This window comes from Salmo trutta, chromosome 18, assembly GCF_901001165.1.
Source record: "Salmo trutta chromosome 18, fSalTru1.1, whole genome shotgun sequence".
Lineage (NCBI taxonomy): Eukaryota > Metazoa > Chordata > Actinopteri > Salmoniformes > Salmonidae > Salmo > Salmo trutta.
This window is the reverse complement of record NC_042974.1, coordinates 35533710-35546314: the sequence shown is the minus strand read 5'-3', so window position 1 is coordinate 35546314 and position 12605 is coordinate 35533710. Positions and strand designations below refer to the sequence as shown.

The 12605-nt window shown below is 42.8% G+C and overlaps 1 protein-coding gene across 6 annotated transcripts in view; it reads left to right on the top strand.

The window, feature by feature from the left end:
• Window positions 1-12605, top strand: part of LOC115153236 (receptor-type tyrosine-protein phosphatase epsilon) — a 94204-nt gene that overhangs the window by 67059 nt on the left and 14540 nt on the right. The window lies entirely within an intron of this gene.

The following is a 12605-nucleotide window of genomic DNA, read 5'->3' as shown; positions in this document are numbered from 1 at the left end:
GACATCTGACTCTCCACCACATATGGCGTAGAAACCCAGCGATCGGCCAGCTTATGTTTTCCATGCAGTCCTAGATTCCGTATAAGAACTCTGTCTCCAGGCATAAGTTGCGTGTAGCGAATCTTCTTATCATATCGCTGTTTGTTTTCATGGTTTTGCTTTCCAGCAGTGCTCTCAGCAACTTTGTAAGCAGCTTGTAACTGTTTCTTCATATCAGATACATACTTGAGGTATGTTCTCTCTGATGAGCTATCACTCGAGACTCCAAAACAGATATCAACGGGCAATCTAGCTTCACGTCCAAACATCAGAAAATAGGGCGAGTAGCCAGTCGCTTCATTCCGAGTACAGTTATACGAGTGCACTAGATGACCAACATACTGACTCCATTTTTTCTTTTGAGTAGGATCAAGAGTTCCAAGCATGTTCAACAAGGTTCGGTTGAATCTCTCGGGTTGTGGATCTCCTTGAGGGTGATATGGTGTTGTCCTTGACTTCTCCACTCCAAGCATATTCAGTAGCTCACGGATGAGTCGACTTTCAAAATCTCTACCTTGATCGCTATGCATCCTCTTCGGAAGACCATAATGGATGAAGAACCTTTCCCACAATACTTTGGCGACAGTGGATGCTTTCTGATCCTTCGTAGGAAAAGCTTGAGCGTATCTCGTGTAATGATCCGTAATGACCAGGACATTCTCTATGTTACTTGAGTCAGGCTCAATGGACAGGAAATCCATACACACAAGGTCCATAGGTCCCTCACTTTGCATATGACCAAGTGGAGCAACAATCTTTGGAAGTGTTTTCCTCTGTACACAGCGAGCACAGGATTTACAGTAGTCCTCTACTTCCATCTTCATGCGTGGCCAGTAGAACCGGTCTCTGACAAGTCCATAAGTCTTGTCAAATCCTAAATGACCTGAGTCATCATGCAGCGACTTGAGAACAATAGTTCTGAACTTCTCTGGAAGTAGTAACTGAGCACGACGAGTTTCGTTTGGCGGATGCGTGATCCTGTACATAACTCCATCTTCCATCTTTAGCTTCTCCCACTCTCTCAGGAGCAAAGAGATTAATGGATGTTTGGTCTTTGTCACCCTGGTAACATCATGTTTATTAAGAGCAACCCACATCTCTCCCAAACAAGGGTCTTCTTGTTGCGATGCAGAAAGTTCCACAGTGCTCAATCTGGGCATTTGAGACTTCAACATGCTCAGGTTACAGTATGCTTGAGGCACAGCATGCATAGAGGCTCCCAACTGATCAATCACTCTACTAGATAATCCAGGAGTTACTCTAACAACATTAGACATCTGGCACATGGCTCGGACACCAGATGCAGGAATGTCTCTCCAATCTTGTTCCACTGCAGATTGCTGATGAGAGCGGCGAGATAAAGCATCGGCATCTATGTTCTGCCTGCCGGGCCTGTACTTGAGACTAAAGTCATAGGTAGACAACGCAGCTAGCCAACGATGACCAGTGGCATCCAATTTTGCGGACGTGAGGACATATGTCAATGGGTTGTTGTCTGTTCTAACCTCAAACTTGGCCCCATACAGGTAATCGTGTAGTTTGTCAACCACGGCCCACTTCAACGCAAGAAACTCTAACTTGTGAGCTGGGTAGTTCCGTTCAGAAGCGGTTAGGCTTCGACTCACAAATGCCACGGGACGCGGACCCTCACCTTGATCTTGGTACAGTACTCCTCCTAACCCTTCGCGGCTAGCATCTACATGGAGAACGTATGGTAACTGAGGATCAGCAAAACCCAACACAGGAGCTTTTGTGAGGCTTTCCTTCAGTGTCTCGAATGCTAATTCACACTTCGCATCCCACCTTGATCCAAATGGTTCTGAGGGGTTAAGGTAGGCTTTCTCCTCCTTAGACTTTCTTCCTTTCTTGGCAGAGGGAAGATATCCACATAAGAGCTGATTCAGGGGGTAACTGACTTTAGAATAGTCTTTCACAAATCTTCTGTAATATCCACAGAATCCTAGGAAAGAACGCAGAGCAGTCACAGTTTCAGGCTTTGGCCACGTGGTGACAGCTTCAATCTTTGAGGGGTCTGTAGCCACTCCATTCTGGGATATGATATGTCCAACATAGTTGACAGATGTGCGGCAAAACTGACACTTGTCAAGGGACAGTTTTAGACCTTCACTTTTCAAGCGGTCTAACACCTTCAGTAACCTCTGCTCGTGTTCCTCTAGCGTCCTTCCAAACACGATTAAGTCATCGAGGTACACAAGAACTTCGAGTAGGTTCATGTCTCCAACTGTCTTTTCCATGACACGTTGAAATGTTGCAGGTGCTCCGGACACACCCTGTGGCATCCTCTCAAATTGGTAAAATCCAACTGGACAGATAAATGCAGTCTTCTCTTTATCTGTATCGCCCATCGGAATCTGATAGTATCCACTTCTGAGATCTAACACACTGAACCATTTGCTTCCACTCAAACATGTCAGAGCGTCCTCCACACGTGGGACTGTGTACTGATCTGGAACAGTGCGCTTGTTGAGAGTCCTATAATCAACACACATACGTATGGTGCCATTTTTTTTCCTCACCACCACAATAGGAGACGCATAGGGGCTTCTCGACTCAGATATGATCCCAGAACTTTTCAAGTTATTAAGGTGCTTCCTCACATCTTCAACGTCAGCTGGGGCCAAGCGGCGAGATCTCTCCCTAAACGGTTTGTCTTCAGTAACTCTGATGGTGTGGTGAGTACTCTTTGAACAACCCACATCAAACTCATGTGTTGAGAACACTTCTTTCCGTTCCATCATCTTTTCACATAACCTCTTCTTCCATCCTTCAGGCACTGAAGAATCTCCAAAGTTGAATGAAGAAGACGTCAGTCTCTCAGATGAATCCTGCTTACTTTTCAATGGGACACCCGGAGCAACATCTACAGGAAACAGATGAGCAATAGGCGTACCTCGTTTAAGGGTGATCTCCTTTGTCGAGACATTCCTGACAGTAAGAGTGATTCTTCTAGATGACACAACTGCAACCGTCTGGATTTCAGGCCTCACTAGAAGTTCGTCGGGGAACCGGGGTTCTTCAGGCCTCTCTACCAGAATGGCTTGAGTAGAAGGTATCCCAGGAAACTTTGGAATTCCAGTAACTCTCATCTGCCCACCAGGTGGCAGGGTGACAGGTTTTGTCTGTGCGAACCAGACCGTTCCTCTTTTCTCTTCATCATCAGTTGAGCTTTCTATCAGCCTCTCATATGCCTCTTTGATAGCAGGATGAACTTGTAGTGTGCTAAGGAAACCTTCACCTTCCTTTTCTTTGCAAGCAGTCATAAGTCTCCTCACTACAGATGTATTGGTGCCGACCAGAATAGAAACGTCACCTTTCATGGCCGGATCTGGACATACCAACACAAGTGCTTCCATGGTCTCTGCTACACCCACAACCGATCCTGAGAACTCAAGCTTGAGTGACAAATAGCCATCATATGGATACTGATCAGAGCTAAGGCCCCATATCTCTAAGTTTCCTATAGGAATCAATGGCAAATGCGTCAAGTACTTGTCATAAAAGGATCTGTACAGTAGAGTAATCTGAGAACCACTATCTAGTAAAGCTTTAGCATAGATACCTTCAATCTGTACAGGAACGACAGAACTTGGACCAACTAAACCTGTAGGTAGCATGTCTTTCATGTCTTCATACTTGTGGCACTTGGTGGAACGTATCTTCACCGGGACGTCAGGCCGCTCCTTTACTGGGTCCCTCTGTAGTTTCCCATAGACCGCTTTTGTTTGATTAGGCGTGTGTTGACTTTCCTCAAGTTCTCCTCACCTTCACAGTTTCTCTTGAAATGGCCATCTTCTCCACATCTATAACAGAACACTCCTGGGTTGCTGTCGGCTTGTGTCTGTTCTTGGGATGGATTAATTCTCTTCTTTTTGCTTTTAAATGCCACATCTGACCTTTGTATGTCAGATTGAGCTGCTGTGACGTTAGCAGACATGAGACGTGTCATTTCAGTTTTTAAACCATTCAGCTCTTTCCTCAGCACTTCTATCTCAGAATTAGCTTCTTTGCAAACTGTGGCACCAGGAGCAACAGCTGATGACTTCACAACACTCTTTGTTGTGTTCCTGTCTTGAATCATGTCCTCCTCCTCCCTTACTTCTTGCATTAGTTCAGTAAAGGTTGGTGGTTCACACAGTTTATAGGTCATGCGAATACGAAGCGCAACCATGTCATGTGAGGAGGCACCTCTCACTATTTGACCAATGCGTGTGCGATTCATTTCTGACAGCTCAATGCCTCCTTTTCGATAAACAGCATGCAGCAATTTGTCAAGTCTCAACAGGTAAGCTGAAAGCTTCTCTCCTTCATTTTGGAATGTGTTTCTGAACCTTACCATGAGATCAGGTGCACTTTCGGTGGTACCGAATGCCGTTTCTAGAGCCTTCATGTATTCGATCGCTGTAGCATGGGGGTTTCCTGTCTTGAAGAACCTCACAATGTCAGCAGCAGGCCCTTTAAGACTCTCTATTATTCTCTGTTTTTTCACATTGTCGGCGCACTGCCATTCCTCTAGAAAATGGGTGGTTTGTTCAGCCCATGCATCATACTCTTCCTCTCCACTAGGAGTGGGTTTCACACCTGAGAACATACGCAGCTTACGGTAACTCTGAGTCTCAGATGGCACATTGTTGCATTTCTCTACCAGTGAACTTATGGCAATAACCAGTTCAGTGTTGAGGTCAGCACCAGAGGGACTTACCAGGCCTTTAACATCAGCTACAGTCTTCCCTTCATGTCTTAGAAAGGATAATAGCTTCGCCTGAAAATCTTCACCCTCTCTCTCAACAGGAGATGTGACTTGTGAAACTACATGTACAGGCCAGGGACCCAACTCTCCAGGTATCCCAACCACACTTGGCACAGCTATTTCGTTAAGGTTGTTTGATATCTCCACCAAAACATACTGCTTTTTATCAGCTGAATAAGAACAACGACCATGCAGTCTAATTTTACCAAAAGCCTTAACATAAGTCAGTGTTTCCAGCAGAACCTCATCAGACACATCCTCTGTCACATTGCTAAGGACAAATGCACGATTAATAGCTAGTTGTTTCTCTCTACACCAGGTAACAATCTCTTCAGCATCCATGTTGTAAGTTTATACCTATACAGCAATGTTAGATAGAAATTCAAAATTTCAATTAAAACATTCAAATGGTGAGTCAATGTAGAATCTTAGCAGATGTCAGCAGTGAAAACAGTGGACAAAGAAATCTACACCAGAGTCATTTCTGAAAATATCCATCAACAATAACAGAAATCCCGGACGAGCCCCCAAAAATGTAACCCTCTCACCAGGCTCGAATATGACTCTCACAATATTAACTTATGCAGAGTATCTCAGCAGCATGGGATGTTAGGTGAGAAGGACATCTCCAATAAGAATTCCTATTGTAAACTATCTAGGGTTATGACAATAGGGTATTAACTTCAGAATAAATGATTATAGGTTTTTGTTATTGAATCAGGATAGACCATCCCATGCATTAAATTAAATTGAGACAATCAATGACTCCACCAACTCAATATACATAACGTTCCATATGTGTATTAGAACATTGTCAAACACAAATACATTTTCAGACACAACAAAAGAAATAGAAAATAATAAACCCCAATGAGTCCAAATTATTTCAAGTTCGCTTAAATAAACCGTTGGCGCGCGTTGGAGCTCAAAAAATGATGACACCCAAAAATATCTTGAAGCACCTCACGTGGTGGTTACTCACTGCTTGGTAGATATTCCCTCAGCGAAGTATGGCAATTCCATGCAGGTTTCCTCACAAAGTCCAAGGCAAGCACAGCTACCCATGCAGACAGTACTCCTTAGCCGTAACCGATATCCCATGGGAACACGAACTCGTTAAGCTTCCCAGGCAATTATCTCCTGGTGTCACACGATGCTAGGCTAACCTCAAGGCTGGCAAATACCTCCACGACGAGACGGTAGCTTCAGTCTTTACTGAGTTTTAACAAAATTATAACAACTCTTTTATAAAATAAAACATGTATTTCCCTTCATATCCTAGTAGGTATGGGTTTTGTTCTAGTTCTGTCGTCTTCTTTTATCATTAATTTACCAACCGTCCTAAGGTAAAAACGTCCATCCTTTTCATCAACGTCTTTTTCCTCTCTTTTTTTTCCCAGGCCTCCCGTTAACCAGGTCAAATCCCATTGGCCACAACTTAACGAGCAACCTTATTGGTCAAAACTTACAATTCAAAGTAAAACAAACTATTCACTTATACATTAAATAAATATTTCTTCAAAAGCATAATGCATTAACAACATTACAGGTTCGGAGTAATTCAATTATCTTTTAAATATATAACCAATTAATTATAACAAATAAACTCAATACCTGGTTCAAACAAGGGTATTACACATGAATGATGTATACCGGTAAGATAGTCTAGCTAGCTAGCTACTGTTGACTAACCCCATTCCGTACAAATGTGTGCAATCGCGACATTCAAATGAGGCTGCAATGAAAACTAATGGGACTGTAGCAACTGTGTTGGCATCAAAATTTGGGGTGTGAACTACGTTTCTATTCAAGCGTTGGTTGACATGGTAATGGTCCGATAGTATTGGAGAAAAGTTGAAAAAAACGGACCCCTCTGACACCTCTACGTTAAATTGTGACGTCATGACATAACGTACAGCACACATAATGCAACTAATTATGTGTCATACAGCCTCTCTCAACCAGGTGTAGCGCTTCTCTCGCAGTTTAAAAACAAGAAAGGGACAGGGTAAGGGGGGGGATACCTAGTCAATTGTACAACTGAATGCATACATTTTTTGCTTCCTCACTGCAAGCCATCATGACTCTCAAAAGCCGTGACAGCCGCTGTTTACTTCTGAAGATAACTTTAGCCCTGCCCTAAAAACCCAATTCAAATTCGACACAAACCTTCAAATAGGTATGCAATGGCACATTATATAAAGCTGTTTCCCCACATGGCTCATCTCCCCCTTTCCCTGTCACAAAGTAGGTTTCACTTCCCCACCCACCATTTTTAAAAAGACCCTATGGAGCTAATTGCCTTCCTGAATCATGCAGAGATGAGCGGCATGAAGGTCTCATCATTGATTTTGCTGGAAAGTGGAGAAATTGTGCTTTACAATGGTATTCATATTACAGTTGACCTAGAAATATTATGTTTTTGGTCTCTAAAATAAGGTAAATTGTACGTTACAGTGCGTTAGCTAACTATACATTTTCAGATATTACACATTTCAAATTTTGACAAAGAGCCGTTTGCTTGGCTAGCTATAGCATGATGTTAGCTAGCTAACATTGAACCTGGTTGGTTAGCTACCTGCAGATTCATTCAGGGTAGTAATATCATGAGTTGTGATTATGGTTCATTGTTTACCTAGCTAGCTAGCTACATATCTTAACAAAAGACTCCACTATGCAAGTAACCATTTCGGTTGTGTTCGTAAATTCAGTCTGGCCATCACTCCGATTTTATAGCACTCTTGTCTGAGTGTGCCAGAGAGGGCAGAGTAGCAATGAATTTACTAACGCTCAACACCTGTTGAATATGGCCGGTGTCAGTAAACGTCTGCAGAAAAGCGTAGTTCAATTCTTTCCAGCAGCACAGTTACAGTCACCAACGCTCTGGATAACATGAAAACAGCCTCACCAGCTCTGCCAGGGTGATTAAAATGGTCAGAGTGGGGTGTTCTCTCATTATGTGTCTGGAAGTAGTCAATGTTGGTCAGTTAGCTTGGGTGCTTGACTGCCGTTGTAAAGTCAGTACATTCGGATCAACCCTACTCATCGGCCAGAGCTTCCTGTGTGCGCTCTGATTACAAAACGCTCTGAATTTACAAACGGACAATCTGACAGCACAGTTGCAGTCACCAACGCTCTGGATAACATAACAGCCTAACCAGCTCTGCTAGGGCCAGTAATGTTCAGTGATCTGTTCTCTCTCACTTACATGTCTGAAAGTAGCTAGTAAGTTAGCTTGTGTGCTTGACTGCTGTTGTTAGTACATTCGGATCAACCCTTAACCTCTCTGGGCCAGTCACCTACTCAACAGCCAGTGTAATCCCGTGGCGCGATATTCAAATACCTTAGAAATGCTATTACTTCAATTTCTCAAACATATGACTATTTTACAGCATTTTAAAGACAAGACTCTCGTTAATCTAACCACACTGTCCGATTTCAAAAAGGCTTTACAACGAAAGCAGAGTACCCAGCCAGAAATAATCAGACACCCATTTTTCAAGCTAGCATATAATGTCACATAAACCCAAACCACAGCTAAATGCAGCACTAACCTTTGATGATCTACATCAGATGACAATCCTAGGACATTATGTTATACAATACATGCATGTTTTGTTCAATCAAGTTCATATTTATATCAAAAACCAGCTTTTTACATTAGCATGTGACTAGCATGTGACTAGCATTCCCACCGAACACTTCCGGTGAATTTACTAAATTACTCACGATAAACGTTCACAAAAAACATAACAATTATTTTAAGAATTATAGATACAGAACTCCTTTATGCACTCGCTATGTCCGATTTTAAAATAGCTTTTCGGTGAAAGCACATTTTGCAATATTCTGAGTAGATAGCCCGGCCATCACAGGCTAGCTATTTTGACACCCACCAAGTATGGTACTCACCAAACTCCGATTTACTATTAGAAAAGTTTGATTACCTTTGCTGTTCTTCGTCAGAATGCACTCCCAGGACTTCTACTTCAATAACAAATGTTGGTTTGGTTCCAAATAATCCATAGTTATATCCAAATAGCGGCGTTTTGTTCGTGCGTTCAAGACACTACCCGAAGGGTAAAGAAGGGTGACGCGCCCGACGCGTTTTGTGACAAAAATTTTCAAAATATTCCATTACCGTACTTCGAAGCATGTCAAACGCTGTTTAAAATCAATTTTTATACGATTTTCCTTGTAAAAAAGCGATAATATTCCGACCGAGAGTCGTTGTTTTCGTTCAAAGAGAGAGAAAGTAAACATGGTGTCGGCTCGTGCACGCGCCTCCAGTCTCATTGTCCTCAGATCGACCACTATCCAAATGCGCTAATGTTTTTCAGCCATGGCCTGCAAAGCCACCATTCTTCATTCTGGCGCCTTCTGAGAGCCTATGGGAGCGTTAGAAAATGTCACGTTATGCCAGAGATCCCCTGTTTTGGTTAGAGATGATCAAGAAGGCCATGAAATGGTCAGAGAGAGCGCTTCCTGTTTGGAATCTTCTCAGGTTTTGGCCTGCCAAATGAGTTCTGTTATACTCACAGACACCATTCAAACAGTTTTAGAAACTTTAGAGTGTTTTCTATCCAAATTATATGCATATTCTAGTTACTGGGCAGGAGTAGTAACCAGATTAAATCGGGTACGTTTTTTATCCGGCCGTGCAAATACTGCCCCCTATCCCCAATAGCTTAAAGAGATGGGTGGGGATAAAGTTTAATAGGGTGTGAACGATGCTGAATAGGTGTAGACAAAGAAGGGCTCTCCAATAGTAGTACCGAAACATTCAAAGGCCATTTTCTCAAAAGTGAGTTTACAAGTTTATCAACTTTCAAAGCAAAATTACTTTCCCATTGTTTCTCCACTGTAGTGTATGATATACCATTGTGTACAGAGTCTCTACTTTTATCCAATGTAAAAAACTCAATTTCAAATTTTGCTACATAAGACCGATTTTGAGCCGGTCGGGCACATATGTCTATTAGAGCATATGCATAAGCCTATATATGCAAATATCACATTAACATAAGAATTCAGACACCTTACTCAGTACTTTGTTGAAGCACCTTTGGCAGTGATTACAGCCTCAAGTCTTCCTGTGTATGATGCTACTACCTTGACACACCTGTATTTGGAGAGTTTCTCCCAGTCTTCTCTACAAATCCTCTCAAACTCTGTCAGGTTGGATGGGGAGCTTCGCTACACAGCTATTTTCAGGTCTCTCCAGAGATGTTCGATTGCGTTCAAGTCTGGGCTCTAGCTGGGCCACTCAAGGACATTCAGAGCCACTCCTGCGTTGTCTTGGCTTTGTGCTTAGGGTCGTTGTCCTGTTGGAAGGTGAAACTTTGCCCCAGTCTTAGGTCCTGAGCGCTCTGGAGCAGCTTTTCATCAAGGATCTCTCTGTACTTTGCTCCGTTAATCTTTCCCTCGATCCTGACTAGTCTCCCAGTCCCTGCTGCTGGAAAGCATCCCCACAGCATGATGCTGCCACCACCATGCTTCACCGTAGAGATGGTGCCAGGTTTCCTGGAGATGTGACGCTTGGTATTCGAGCCAAAGAGTTCAATCTTGGTTTTATCAGACCAGAGAATCTTGTTTATGGAGCAGGTTTTCATCAATGATCTCTCTGTACTTTGTTCCGTTCATCTTTACCTCGATCCTGACAAGTCTCCCAGTTTCTGCCGCTGAAAAACATCCTCACAGCATGATGGTGCAACCACCATTTCTCATTGTAAGGATGGTGCCAGGTTTCCTCCAGACATGACGCATGACATTCAATCTTGGTTTCATCAGACCAGAGAATCTGGTTTCTCATGGTCTGAGAGTCCTTTAGAAGCCTGTAGACAAACTCCAAGCAGGCAATTTAATCAATTTTAGAATAAGGCTGTAACGTGACAAAATGTGGAAAAAGTCAAGGGGTCTAAATGCTTTCAAAATGCACTGTATATAGGCAGGTGTGTGCCTTTCCAAATCAGGTCCAATCAGTTGGATTTACCACAGGTGGACTCCAATCAAGTTGTAGAAACATCTCAAGGATGATCAATAAAAACAGGATGCGCCTGAGCTCAATTTCGAGTCTCATAGCAAAGGGTCTGAATACTTATGTAAATTTTAATACATTTGCAAAATAAAAAATAAAACAACTGTTCGTTTTGTCATTATGGGGTATTGTGTGTAGATTGATGAGGGGGAAAAAATATTCATTCCATTTTAGAACAAGGCTGTAACGTAACGAAATGTGGAAAAGGTCAAGGAGTCTGAATTCTTTCCAAATGCACTGTATATGTTCCAAAGGCACGCATCAGCGGCTCCTATGCTGGTGGCCTGGAGATGCTTAACGCGTTTGTTAATTAACGGCCAATTACCATGAGACCGGCAGGCTTTTGCATGACAATAACCGGCGGACATAATTTCATGACCGCCACAGCCCTAATTATGTATACAATATTTAATTTGAACCATTGAGTATGTGTTGTGGGATATGATGCAAGCCTTAGGTTGTGTGTACATAGTTCTTCTTGAATTTCAATACTGATCAGTTCTCTAGATAAGTCGTCACAATCAAAACACAAAGTCAGGTCTATTCTGTAGCGACATCCTACTGAAGACATAATCTGCTATTGAGATCTGTCAAGACGAACTAATGCGTCTAAAATGGTAGAAAATTATAAAAAGATTCACTGTATACCTTACCACACGCAGTTGAGGCCAAATTCAAACTTTCTAACCTTGTAATTAATAATTATACCTTATTACATTTGTAAAGCACTTTTCATTATACACCATCTCACAGTGCATAAATACAACATTTAAAGAAACCAAATAGCAAATAATGAACAGAACTTAATAGGTCAACTGACACAAAGAACACAGCTGATGCTACAAGGGACAAGGACACTAAGGAACACAGCTATCAGCAGAAAGCCTTACTAAAGAGAAAGGTCTTTAGACCCATTTTAATGGAGCCCAGAGTCTGTGGTGCCTTCAGGTGTTCCGGAAGGGCATTCCAGAGGCTGGGGTGGTCTAGCTGAGGGTGCGGGTGGGGTTAATGGAGGGCAGTTATTTGAGATAAGGAGGGGCATTGCCATGAATACACTGGAAAATCAGCAGGAGGGTTCTGCATTCAATCCGGAATGAGACTGGGAGCCATTGCAGAGATGCCAGGATGGGGATGATGTGGTGGCGTTTCCACACTCTGGCAGCTCTGTTCTGGATGTATTGAATCTTCTGGAGACTCCTGCCAGGGATCCTGATGAAGAGTGCATTGCAGTAAACCAGCCTCGAGGAGATAAAGGCATAGACAAGCTTTTCTGTATCAGACTGAGTGAGGGTGGGACAGAGTTTAGCAATGTGCTTGAGATGATAGAATGACGCTTTACAAAGGTGTCTGATGTGGCTGTCAAAGATCAGGGAGGAATCAAGCTTTACACCCAGATTGGAAACTGACAGGCTGACTACACCGCTCGCGTTGCGTGGGCGAGTGTTGCAAAATAAATGTAGAAATCTATATTATTCAATTATTGCACCCACACTGCTCGTGCGCCAACAAGCGTCTGCGTTGCCAAGGGCTAAAATAGAAGTCAGTTCTATTTCTGACGCAGATCGCGCTGCAAGTCCTGCCTCTCTCATCTCCTCATTGGTTTATAGAAGCAGGTACCCACGTGCCATCTCCTCATTGGTTATACCCACGTGGGGGACTGAAAGACAAAATAGGTCGGTGGCGGTAATGCACATAATTTATGAAAGTTGCCAATCGTAATATTACATCAAGAGAAGAAAAGGCCTGGAAGGAGGAGAGATG